Below are 13130 nucleotides of genomic sequence, written 5' to 3'. Positions count from 1 at the left end.
CTTGTTATGCAAAGAAGCCTTTCCCTTTTGTAAATCAGGAAGGATGGGTTAATCCCCAATCCTGCTCCAGCAGCTCCAGAGTCCTTTGCACGTGGTGTAGGGGGTGCTGATGACTTCAGAAGGGTTCTGGTTCTGGTAGAACCGGTGCCAGTCCTCATTATCGAGGGGATTGCCATTTGCTCTGATAATTTCAGAGCCCTTTTCATTTATTTATTTATTTTTTTTTTTTTTCATATTTTCATTATTTCGTATTACTCATTATGTTCTGCTTTATTTGCTCTGTCTCTGTAGGGGTGACTTTGTACTTGGGTCCATGGCATGTTCTGTTGTGTCCTTATCTCCAGCTCAGGACCTTTGGCCCATTGGGAGCCACCAGCATGGCTCGATGATACAGCACAACCTGAGTTCCAGCCTGTGGTTGTCTGGAATGGTTGCAGGTGGCTGTAGAAGTGCTTCCAATGATGTGCAAGGACTGGAACGCCATCTAATACCTTTTGTTCTGGCAATTACGTCAGTCTTGCTTGCTAAATTTGGACATAGAGCTGGTAGGAACCTTGAAGAGTGGAGGAAACCTTGATATTCCCTTCCCTGGTGTTGAGCTAATGTTAAATGAGAACAAAAACAAAAACACCAAGAACCCACACATAAAAACCTCAACTGAAATGCTGTCTATTAGTTTTGTCCCTGAGAAGAAGGTTTTGGTTTTCCAGTCCTGTGTTTTGAAACGGCTCTTTAGGAAACAAAGCTCTGGAGGTGAAAACCTGACCTCACAGCCCCCAAAACCTCCCATCACTCAGGCAGGCTGTGAGCGCTTCGGGTTGGATTCCCCCACTGAAGGATGCAGAAGAGATGTTGCACATCTCCATAAATGGGTTGTAGGACACAGAAACTGCTTTCAGCTATAGGAAAGCACGTTCACAGCACTTTCCTTACTGCTCAATTCCAGGTTTTCTCAACACCTTCCCCACAACAGTCAGTGGAGGTGCTGGCACTGATTCTGGTTCTGGGGGTCTTAGCATTGCCTTGCTGTCTCTTGCCTTTAGGAGTCTATCCAGGATGATATGGGACCACTCAGCATCTGCTGCTGCCCAGAGGGAAGGAGAGCCATGTTCCCACTGGCCATTACAATCATCTCCCACTTTTTTTCAGGGGCATTTTGTGCCTGTGTTTTTTCCCTCTGCAGTTCTGCAGCGCTGGGCTCTTGTAGCGCTCTGGAGTGATTCTGCTAATGGGATCTGACCTGATGGCTTTGCATATTTTAAGTAAATTAAACACAGCTGCTCGGAAAATCCAGTAACCTTAACAGCACCACGGCTCCGTTGTCTGCATTGTAATTATGGCGGCAACTGCCTGGAAGTTCTACTTTCTGGTTTATTTTTAAATAACTTCTGAGCTACCCTTTGATCAGCTGCTCCATCCCGGAGACCTTCCTGTCCACTGCCTTGTGCTGGGGTTAACCCTTCCACCTCAGGCTCCTTCTTCAGGCAATCTCATGTGCAATTGCAAAAATGATGCACTGCAGGTGTTTGCAGCTCCTGCCTTTTTGAGCTGGAGGGGGTTCTGGGGGGGGGGGGGAATTTTAAGGCAGAGCTTATGAGCTGTGTGTATGATGCAGGCATCCAAAGAGTGTGCATCTTGAAACGGGCCACTTTCTCTATGGCTTAAACCAAAATCTTCAGTACTTCCTCACAAGGATGGGATTTATGTCACAGGAACAGCAGGAGGAGTCGTTTTTATGTAGGAGCAAAACTGGGAGCACCATTAGTTGTCCCTCATCCACCTAGGAGTGGAACCCATGCCTGCAGGAGCAGATGATCAGCACGCTCCCTCCCTTCATTAAAAACTCTCACCATCTTCACTACAGGTTCTGCACGGGATGGAGCAAGCCTGGACTCATGGAAACAACTCAGGCTTTTTCACCCAAGACCTTGCAAAGAGTTGTATTTTCAGTGTGTCCCACCACACAGCACAGAGCTCAAGGTCTCTAGCTGCACTCGAGGCCACATCGTGTTTGCTTATGACTACCCCACGTTGTGCCAGAAGCGAGAGCTGGTGCATGGCAGCTCCGAGGGCACTCCTAACAAAGCTGCCTGCCAGCTTGCTTTGCAGCCTGGTTCCTTGTCCATCCAGCTGGCTGGGGCTGGCAGCAGCCTGCTCTGCTCCCCATCTGCTGTCTGCAGCCAGGCGGCGGTGGCTGAGCCGCCCATTGGATCTGAGCAAAAGCTCTGAGTGCGTGTGATTGGGGGCTGTAAAGTTTATGAGATCCTGTGCTTTATGGTAAATTTTAAATGGGCTTTGCAATCCAGGGTACATTAGAGTTTTTAAGGGAAAGTCAGTGTGATGTGTTGCAGAGCACAAGGTGGTAATTTCCCCTCTTATATTGATGCTATCAACAGTAAAAATGAAGCAGCTGCTTCTCAGAGGATTGGATTTTTAATGCATTCGATTTATATTATCTGTAGACTGTTATTTATTACATGGGGCTTTTCCCCCTTCTGTTTCTCCTGCTGGCTTCTGCTTTCCCTCTGTTATTATAGCAATGCAGCGTGATCCTATCTCACACTTTCCATCTGCAGATCCCACAGCCCTTTCCTAACATGGCCAACTCCATTATTTCCATTTTTTTACCCAGGAAGAGGAGAAGAGCCATCATTCCATCACTGTCAGGAACCTCTGGCGCTTAGGCTGGGCTGGGAGGGCAGCACTCGTATTTGTAACAGATGATCTTCTGTTGCAGTCAGTGGATGTTTGGTCAGTGCAGAGCCTGGAGGGTGTTTGACCCTGAAGGAGGTGCTGATAAGGCTCTGCAGACATTAAGAACTGCGCTGACTCTGTGTCCCCATCAACTGCAGGAAGAGCTGAGGCAGCCAGCACTCATGTAGGTCATGATTCAGCTGCTAGACATGTGTCTAGCTTTACCCTCAGGCACACTGCGTGGCTGCCAGCTGTCAATGAGCAGGCATGCAGGTCCAGGGCCATACCTGTCAAAACTACACACAGGTCTTGAATAGCTGAGGAAGTCTAACGTGGCGATGGGAACCTATGTTTCATCAACTAAATCCAGCACTTCCATGTGGGCACCCCAGCTCAGAGGTCTTAATCTGGAGTGAATCCCACCCAGCAGGTCAGGGACTGGTGCAGGTTTCATAGAACCATTAGGAGTGAAAAAGACCACTGAGATCAAGTCCAACATCAACCCAACCCCACCATGCCTGCTCACAGAATCACTGAGGTTGGAAAAAACCGCCAAGACCATCGAGTCTAACCCCAACTCATCCCCTCCATGCCTGCTCATTAAGATTGGAAAAGACCAGGATCATCAAGTCCAAGAGTTAAAATCATCCCCTAGGATGACCACGTCATGAAAACCATCTTGATTGTAGGCTGTGCCCATGGCTCGTGCTGCTGGCTGTTGCCCCACAGGTGGGATAAATTCGAGTTGCTGGCTTGTCAGGGCTGAAGCATGGTTCCACTCTCTAGGGTCCAACCTCAAGAGCAGAATTCAGGGTTGTGTTTCCATTACCAGGCTGTTCAGAAATGGTCCTTCCCAGCTCCGTAGTTCACCCCAGGATGGAGAGATCATTGTGCTAAGATTCCCCTACCAGCATGCATGGTGAGGAGCAGACTCACCAGTGAGCTGATGTGGCGTTTTGGCGATGTGTTCCAGGAAGGTTATTAGAAACATGGTGTCATGCCCAGCATGGTGTGTTTGGTTCCTCTAGAAACCACCTCAAGAAGCCAGAATGGAACTTGTGACTGCAAGGAAAGCTGCAGGAAGCCTGTTCGCTGGGCAGCTTTTCATCTCACATGCAATTTGGCAATGAGGGAAGCCCGGGCTGCTCCCAGCAGTGCTCTGTTCAATTTGGTAAATGCCACGAGGGCACCACAGTAGATGTTAGAGCTGAAGCCCAGCGTTGCCGAAGGGAAGTGTGTTGCCAGAGCCTGCCCTGAGGTGGTGCATCCATCAACCTCCACAGAGCTGGGCCATCCCTGATGCTCTCAGGCAGGAAGCCAGTGCACTGCAGGTATTTGCAGCCTTCCTTGGGAAGGCTCCCCAAAATAAATACGGCGGCACTCATCCACGGTGACAGTGACCTGCACTGAGCTCTTTGCCCCCTTGCTGAATCACTTTAGGCTGTTCGGCAGCAAACGAGCCATTAGTCATCAGTGGTGGTGGTTACTCATCAAGCTAATGATCTAACCTGGGGCCGGGGGTAAGGAAGGAGGTCACGCTGAAGGTGGGAGCAGCTGGGTGCTTTCAAAGCAGATGGACTCGTTAGCTGCTGATAAGGCCTTTTCTGGGGTTGGTCATGGCCCTGCAGCCCACATTGCTGTGGTCACCGGGCCAATCTGCAGCATGTTATGAAAGTCACTTGTGTTCTCTGCTTTGTTTGCTGCCTAAATATCCTCGTATTGACAGCCTGAGCTGCATGACAAGGAGAAGTGCCGCCTGTTGCAAAGATTATCGCTTGTGGCTCTTCTCTGCTCCTTGAATGTGTGCACCCTGCAATTATCTTCCCCGTTATTAAATTGGTCAGAGCCCCTGGATCCCAAGTCCTGGCACAAAACTCCAAATATTGAGCAGATTTGGAAAATGTTGTTAGTGCTTTCCTATGAGTGAGAAACCCATAAAGGCTTAGGGTGGAGCCCTACCTTAAAGGAAGAAGATCACAGAATCATTAAGGTTGGAGAAGACCAATAAGATCCCTGGGAGTAAGCCCACCTGCACCATGCCCACTGACCATGTCCCCAAGTGCCACATCTCCATGGTTTTTGAATGCCTCCAGGGATGGGGACTCCAACACTTCCCTGGGCAGCCTGTGCCACTGCATCACTACTCTTTCAGCGAATCAATTTTTCCTACTATCCAGCTTGAACCTCCCCTGGCACAACCTGAGGCTATGAGGATTCCCATTCTCTTGCCTATGTCATGAGACCCTGCCCCAGTAAACCTGTGCTGGGGTTGCCTGGAAAAGATGATGTGCACGAGGGATGGAGCCAGCTTGGAGCTGCTTGGGGACCTGAGCCCAGCTGACCCGTGATAACACATGTCTCTGAGCATTTGTGTCACTCATCTCATGTAAAATTTACCAAGTGGGAACGCACAGCATTTGCTCTGCCCTTGTCAAACACAGCAAATCCAGAGATTGCACAAAAGCAGCGGCTGTTTTGTCGCTTGGAGTGATTCCTGGATGACTGCATGCTGCTAAGGCTTCATGGAGAAATCCCCTTGTCCTTGCAAACTTCAGGGCTTGGTGGGAAGCCCTTCACCCCCATGTCCCTAAATAGAACCACAGAATCATGAAGATTGGAGAAACCCTCCAAGATCCCCAACCCACCCCAGCATTACCACTGACCATATCCCCACGTGCCACATCTCCGTGGTTCTGGAACACGGGGAACTGGGGATGGGGACTCCCCACCTCCCTGAGCCAGTGCATCACCTCTCTTTGGAGAAATGTTTCCTAGTATCCAACCCGACCTTCCCCAGCCACCCCAGCCTGCTCACTGCAGCTCAGAGCCTCTTTGCCCCCTATGAGCCACTCAACGAGCCACCCAGTGAGCCCATTGGTGGCCATCTGGGGTTCATTCTCCAATCTAGCACCCATTGGCAGTAGCCCAACACCCACGTGGAGCTATCAGCTCCCTGTTTGGCAACACAGACTGCTGTCTCCAGTCCTTGTGAGTGCAAGGTGATGTTTTCAACTGGGCCTTGGTCATCCAAACATTGTGTCTGTGGAAGGACACGGATGGGTGATTATCATCCCCCCAGGGAACAAGGCCATAACACTGGGTTGTCAGTGGGTGAGCAGGATCCATTTCCCTCTCTATCTCCCACCTGTCCTTGGAGATGCATTACATCGATGGGTGTTGCTAGGTGACTTTGTGACTCAGCCCTGTTCTGGAGCACAAGGGGAAGAGGAGGCTTGAGGGGAGACCTTATTGCTTTCTACAACTCCCTGAAAGGAGGTTGTGGTGAGGTGGGGGTCTGCTCCCAGGTAACAGTGATAGGATGGGGTATGATGGATGTAAGCTGCTCCAGGGGAGGGTCGGGTTGGATGTTAGAGCCATATCTCCTCCAAAGAGCGGTGATGCAGTGGCACAGGCTGCTCAGGGTCATGGTGGGCTCCCCATCCCTAGAGATGTTCAAGGCCTGTGGAGATGTGGCACTTGGGGACGTGGTCAGTAGGCATGGTGGGTTGGGGATCTTGGAGGTCTTCTCCAACCTTATGATTGTGTGAGGAAAGGGGACACAGCTGAGCTGGCCATAGGTTGCTGGCAGTAGGACCATGGGCATGATAGGAGCTGCTGCAGGGCAGGACTTCTTAACCAGAAGTGCAGTTTGGGATCTGATGAAAGTTTTTGTGGTTGTTTTCTTCCTTTCCTTCCCCTTCTCCTTCTCCTTCCCCTTCCCATTCCCCTTCCCCTTCCCCTTTCCCTTCCCTTTCCTTTTTTTCCCCTCTGCTATTTCTCAGGAAACAGTCACAGGGAAGCAGGACACAAAGTGATGCTCCTGTTTCCTTTGTGACATCTGTGGGTCCAGCCCTGCCCTCCTCTCACCAGGGACCTCTGCAGGAGCTAAGGCTGTGCTGTCTGTGCCACTGATGGATCAGCACAAATCAGCTCCAGCAAGGACACGATCCCCTCCCATTATAAATGACAGAAGTGCTAATTGCCGCTTTGTAAATCCACGGAAGATGCAGTCATGAATATGTGCTGCTGGAAGGAGCAGGCAGCAGGGTCACTGCAGCCTCACACAAGTGATATGAACAATGTTTGGTAATGCTTTTGGCTGTCATTGTGCTTGGCCTTGCTGCAGCCTGGGCTCTGAGTGTCATCTCAAGGCTTTCTGCAGCTGTCATGCAGGAGCTGGGTTCTTGCCTACTGTTCTCCAGCAGTAAGAAAGGAACATTTTTTTTTTTTTAATGATCTGAGCTGATTCAGACATGTCAAAGCTGGATCCAGAGCTGCTTACCTGAACTGTCTTGCACTGCACCAGGTGGGATGCTCTGCTGTGGGACTGCCTGCTGCATGCTGGCTGAGCTCATGGTGGGGCTGAGCCCAGGCCCCTTGCTCCTCTGTTGTGGAGCAAACCTTTGTGTTCACCAGTGCTGCCTTACACGTGTTTCAGTGTAAGGGTTATCCATATGTCTGTGCTGCTCCTGCACCACAAGGATGCGTGCAGTGTTGGGAGTGGTGGATGGGCCCTGGGGAGATGCTTACTTTAAGCTGAGTGCGAGCTTTGTGGAGCAAGGTGGCATAGACAGATGAGAATGGGCTTTGGGAAGGGCTCTTCTTTAGACAAGTGCAGAGGAGGACCCTTATGTAGGCATTCTGAGCCTCGTTACATCTGTCTTCGCTCCACCCTAGAGCCCTCTGCTCCCCACATCCTGCCAGCAGAGCTGCCTCGGAGCCACGCTTCATTCCCCACAGCCTTTAATCAGGGCCTGAAGCAGAGACCCAACTCCCCTGCAGCTCCCACACCCCCCACTCCCTCCTCTGTAATCAGCAGGAAAATACCTCAGCTGCTTTCCCAGGGGGAGCGACCTGCTTGGCTGTAAACAAGGAGCTGGGAAGGCTGCTGGCTGGGCACGAGCTGTGCCCCAGGGCTGCTCACAGGGCTGGGGTCCACACAGGTATGGGGTGCGTGATTATGGTGTGATAGTGGGGTTCTCCTCACTTGTGGTAGCTGGGGTTTGATTCTTGTAGCTGGAACAGCTCTAACAGTCCCAGAGTGATTCAGTGTATGAAACATCCGCTTGCAGCATGTTTAGCAGTAAAAAATTTGCTGCTCAGCACGTCGGACTTTGATGGTGCCTGGTAATTCTGGTAACATTCTGCATTCTTACACAGGCTTCCTTGTGTTGGCTCTGCCTGGGTCTTACGAACTGGTGATGTTTCTTCTGCAGTTCTGTTCCCTTTTTCTTTTCTCCCTCCCTCAAAGAAGCAGTTTCAGTCCCCATTTGTGCAGATGCTCCACTTGGCCATGACAGCATCTTTCTGTGACTCAGGAGCGATCGTTCCCATCCCTGTGCTGGCAGAGTCCCCATGAGAAGCAGAAACTCCAATTTGCCAGGAAGGAATTGAGCCGTTGTATTGATAGAAAATAATTTCCTCTCCCAACCTGCAAGCTGATGAACAGTCAGATTGTTGGAGCTTCCTTATCTGCTGCTGGGATTTGTGGGACACAAACTAATGAGCTGCCAGCTTGCTGCCAGCAGGACAGCTGGGTGACAGTGTACCATCACACATGGGACACAACCTGATGGGATTGTGGTAGGGGTACTAAGAGGGCTCCTGAAAAGGGCTCCCTGCATCCTTTCTGAACTGCCATAAAGGTAGTTCTACTCCTAGGGCATGAGACCAGCAAGGTAACACAGAACAGCCTGGTACTTTGATAGAAATGTGCCAGTGCAATCGTCTACAGGACAAGCATTTAATTTGGTACTGAAATATATTTGCTTTGGTACGGGTGGATTGCACTTAGCATCTTTGTCCTGGGTCCTTTGTGTTATTGGACAGGGGCAGTCACTAATCTGGGATTTTGTAGGAAAAAGGAGACTTACTGTAGACCAACAGCCATCACTTTCTGGCTCGCTGTGGAGTAGACAGCTGTGGCCACCAAAGCCCATGTGCCTATCGCTGCCCCAGAGACAGCGAGTGATGCTCTGAGATGCCAGCACTGCTCCTAACCGTGCCCCAAGAGGTAGTGAGTGATGCTCTGAGATGCCAGCACTGCCCTTTGCTCTGCTCTGCCAGTTTCACTTCTGCTCCCTGAGATGTGCCAGCACAGTGAGACAAAACTCGCTGGTTTCGGTGCCTTGTGCTGTACTGTTTTTACTTTTGCAGACGTGCACAGTGGCACTCGTGGTCACACACACCATATGCTTTCCTAAGGAAAAATGCATCTGGCTACTACGAGTGGCTCTGCACTGCTTCCCTCCAGACCTTGAGGTGAACTGGAAGGGGAGCGAATGCAGCAGAGTCGCTCCCCACTTTTGCATTGCTCAGCCATTACAGTGCCCATTCCTGCCGCTCTCAGCACCGTGGTGGACCCCTGGGTACTGTTTGCCTGAATAGGGCTGTGAGTGTTTAAGCAGTATGGCTAGGAATGGCTGTTTTATCCCATGCATCCGAGATCTCAGCCCATCAGACGTGAAGCAGGTCAGGACTCTCGTGCCATTGTGTGCATTACAGCGAGCAGAACAGAACATGCTTGATAAAAAGCGAGGACTTGAAAGAAACGCTTCTGTAGCCCTCCACCTTTCAAGTCACACAATGGATCAAAGACCCCTCATGCAGACTTTGAAAGGGGCAGAAGGCATTACCTAATGTTTGGAAAAAATGAATAATATAGCATCCCAAGTGCCTGGAAACTAATTTAGGAGTGCACGTTACACTCTGCTGGATTCGCTCCCCAGAAGAGTTGCGAACAAAAAAGAGTTTTTAGAAAAATTGCGTTGGGAGACCAATTTTTCCGCCTGGAAATGCCCCCTTTTTGTACTGTTTCCTGGTAAGAGTTCCTTATGAAAAGATGAGATGCGGAGTGTACTGCAAACACTGGGTCTGAAGCAAAGCGTGAGAGCCCGGAGAGTTCCCCACCATTCCTCCCTGCAGTGCATCCTTTTTTTCCTCAGTGCTGGACTGGCGTGCTGCTGGGATGCACCCACACAAGGGGCTGAGGCATTACGTGCTGGTGTAGTTTCGTGAGGTCCTAGGGGAAAAAAAGACCATCTCTCTGAATGGCTTCTGCTTTTGTTCTAACAAAACTGATGTTGTTTTCTTTGCACAGAGCCTGGACTGCTCTGCTGATAACCTCATGGTGGGGGAATCACAGAATGGTTTGAGTGGGAAGGGACCCTTAAAGGCCATCAGGTCTCACTCCCTGCAGTGCACAGGGACACTCACAGCTCCAGCAGTGCTCAGAGCCCATCCAGCCTGACCTTGGCTGTCTGCAGGGATGGGGCATCACCACCTCTCTGTGCAGCCTGTGCCAGGACCTCACCACCCTTATTATAAAGAACTTTCTTATATCCAGTCTACATCTGTTCTTTTTCAGTTCAAAACCACTTCTCCTTGTCTTATCACAGCAGACCCTCCTAAAGAGTCTGCCCCGTTCTTTCTCACAGCCCCACTTTAGGTACTCACATCTCCTGCTTTAGGTCCACATCTCTCCTGCAATGAAGACTGCACATCTGGACGCAGTACTCCAGGTGAGGTCTCACAGCACAGAGCAGAAATTCTTCACCCAGAGGGCAGTGAGGCTCAGTGCCCAGTGCTGTGAGTGCCCCTGCAGGTACCTGAGGCCATGGATGGATCCTGGGCAGCCTGAGCTGAGGGAACAGCCAGCCCACGGCCGGGGTGGGGATGAAGGGGGCTTCAAAGTCCCTTTCAACCCAGCCATTCTATGATTCTGTGGTCTTCAAAGTCCCTTCTAACCCAATCTGTAAGGTCCCTTCCAATCCACCCATTCTATGATTCTATGGTCTTCAAGGTCTCTTCCAACTCAATCAGTCTATGATTCTGTGACACAGGGCAAGGAAGTGGGTGGCAGGGGGGACATCCATCCCATTGAGACTTGTTGTTGGACTGGGACCTGGGGTGTCTCTGAGGCATCTCAGGGGTTGCGCAAGATGGAAGCTCATCTCCATAGCCTGCTCTGCCGCAGGGTTTTTGCTGAAGAACTGGGGGAATTGTCTGTGAAAGGTGTCACAGAGAGAGAAGCTGAGATGCAGGCAGGGCTCAGGAGATCATTATCTCCCCATCAGCACAGCTGCCTGCAGCCCCTGTCCATGGCCGGAGCAGGGAGGGCTGCCGTCCCCCCATACCCACATCACCCCCACCGTCTTCCCTTGTCACATCACAGTTTATTTTTACCATCTGTGGAGACATAGTTAAATTTTAGTGCTCTCTTATCTGCTTTTCCCCCAGGCCACAATTAACGGAGACCAGGAGGCAGGAAGAGCACTCGGGCAGTATTTACACAAAGAAGGGATGATAATGGGACAGGGGGACAGCGGGACATGCAGGTGGGCAGTGACATCTTGGAGGGAGTTCAGTCCTGAGGCAGCTCAGCTTTATGTCCACATGAACCACCCCAAACTCTCCTATGCCTCCATCCCATTAAAATCTTATGACCAGAGTGAGAGAGGGGTTTTGGGGTGGTTATATCGGGAGCTGTAAACCCATCAGATGGGGCTGGGGGAGGGAGGGCCCTTCAGAAATTGGTGCTTGCCCTCTCCAGAGCCAGGCAGTCCTCTGATTATTTAGCATTTCTCCACTGCATCCCTAATGAGCAGGGGATGGTCTGTCTCTGGCTCGCAGCGCTGATGCTCCCAGGCACAAAGCCCAGCTGGGAGCTTAGGCAGGAGCAGGGGACTGCTCGCTGCTTCCCAGCCCTTCCACTGCGATCTTCCCAGCCCTACAGCACTGAGGGCTCCAGGTGAGATGGGCCGAGACCACCGGGCTCCTCTTTGGCACTGCTGAACAGCAGCAGCCCAACCCCGGGGTCATTGCCTGAGGAACAGCGCCGCACGGGGAGGTCCATGCCCTGCCTTTGTATGATATACTTCAGCATCCAGGGACTTCGTAGCCTTCGTGCTTGGGTTTTATGTTCTGTATGACTTCTCTTTTAATTCCGATCACTTGGCTTTAATTTTTGACACCATGCTGGATGCAGGTCGGTGGGCAGAGCTTGCTGTCACCTTGAGGCTTGACCTGCACTGAGGAGCAGGGCTGGGCTGCAGGCGGGCTTGCACTGCTTCCTGCACTGACACCCCACTGGTGTTACTGCGAGACATGGGGCAGACAGGCTCACTGCTCCCCGTGCCCGTGGATGGGATAGCTCAGTGACCCCTGGCCCACCTCTGGAGCTGATCTTGGGCAAGGAGTCACTCTGAAATGCGTGGTGCTGGGGGAAATAGCTCAGTCTGGGTTTTGTGGTGAGGCTGCACGCAGCTGGAAGCTGATTCCTCCCTCCCTGTGCTGGGCTCTAAGCTGAGCAGGGCAGGATATGGTCTTTGCCTTGTGCACAGGTTCCTCTGGTCCTTGCCTGGGTTTCTGGGGCATCACTAGCCAGGTAAGCAGGCAGTATTGCTACTGGATGGCTCTGGTTTCTTCTCCCAGGAGGTCTGGATTGTGTTTAATGCTTTTCTGTGCATGCCACCTTTGCTATTGTTCTGTTCCTGGCTTGCTACCCATTGTGGAGAGCATTCAAATCTTTAATGTCTCGCTGTTGTACAGTAGCAGAGTAGTATATACAGGCAGTACTATATACATAATATATACAGGCATGAAATAGGGAAAACTATGAAGTTCCTCTTGGAAACTAAACTGCAACATCTCAAATGGACTGGGGGGTTCATCCATCCTTTAGTGAGCTGCAGCCCCCACCAATCTGCTGGTTCCTCTGATGTCAGAGTAGCTCTAGACAAGATGTGCTCTAGGTAGAAGCAAAGAAGCAAAGAAGATGATTTGTTTAGGCAGTGTGCCTGGGAAACTGGCACTTTGGGAACTTTCTGGTCTTGGGGTGACTTCTGCTAATGAGATGTTTGGACTGGGCTGCTTGGCATGTTCGTGTGAAGGTGCCTATTGGGGCACATGTTATGCCAGCTGATAGCCTGTGTCATTGCAGAGACAATGTCACTGCTTGCTGCCTGCTGCTTAGGGATGGACGCAGAGCCCACCAGAGTCAGGGGAGCTTTTCCACTGACTGAAGCTGGCTCCATCTCTGAGGAAGAAGATGTGACACAACCTCTTTGTAACAGTTTATTCTTGGTGACAAGTGTGCCTTCCCTGGTGACCTCTCACACCATGGAATAGAGTGAATGGGATGCCATTTCCCTCTGAGGCAGGCCAGCAGCAGGGCTGTCAGAGCCAAGAAGCTTGCATACCATCCTCCCTACAGTTGTGTACTAGTTCAGAAGGTTTCAGAACCCTGTCAGCTCCTGTTTGGGGCTGCCACTGTGAAGGAGCATCCTGCTGAGGTCAGCCTCTACAATGAGTTTACTGTGGTGTGTGCTGAAATCCCACCGATGGCAGCAGAATAGTGGGGATCCATCCATCCATCCATCCATCCATCCATCCATCCATCCATCCATCCATCCATCCATCCATCCTTCCATCCATCC

The 13130-nt window shown here is 51.1% G+C and overlaps 1 protein-coding gene across 4 annotated transcripts in view; it reads left to right on the top strand.

Moving 5' to 3' along the window:
- ZBTB7C (zinc finger and BTB domain containing 7C) overlaps positions 1 to 13130 on the top strand; it is a 104546-nt gene that overhangs the window by 45248 nt on the left and 46168 nt on the right. Inside the window, exons 1-3 of one of the 4 annotated variants that reach the window (XM_090131144.1) lie at positions 5885 to 5999; positions 10164 to 10214; positions 10933 to 11030. The exons of 1 other annotated variant lie outside the window; for it this stretch is intronic. The gene's annotated coding sequence lies outside the window, so the exon portion shown is untranslated. Of the gene's footprint in view, positions 1 to 5884; positions 6000 to 6476; positions 9786 to 10163; positions 10215 to 10932; positions 11031 to 13130 lie in introns of those variants that run through there. 2 more of the 4 variants (XR_004167442.2, XM_031597094.2) reach the window with 2 other exon arrangements.

Source organism: Phasianus colchicus, chromosome Z, assembly GCF_987193195.1.
Source record: "Phasianus colchicus chromosome Z, bPhaCol1.hap1.1, whole genome shotgun sequence".
NCBI lineage: Eukaryota > Metazoa > Chordata > Aves > Galliformes > Phasianidae > Phasianus > Phasianus colchicus.
Note: the sequence above shows the minus strand (reverse complement) of the source record. Positions and strands in the feature narration are given on the sequence as shown.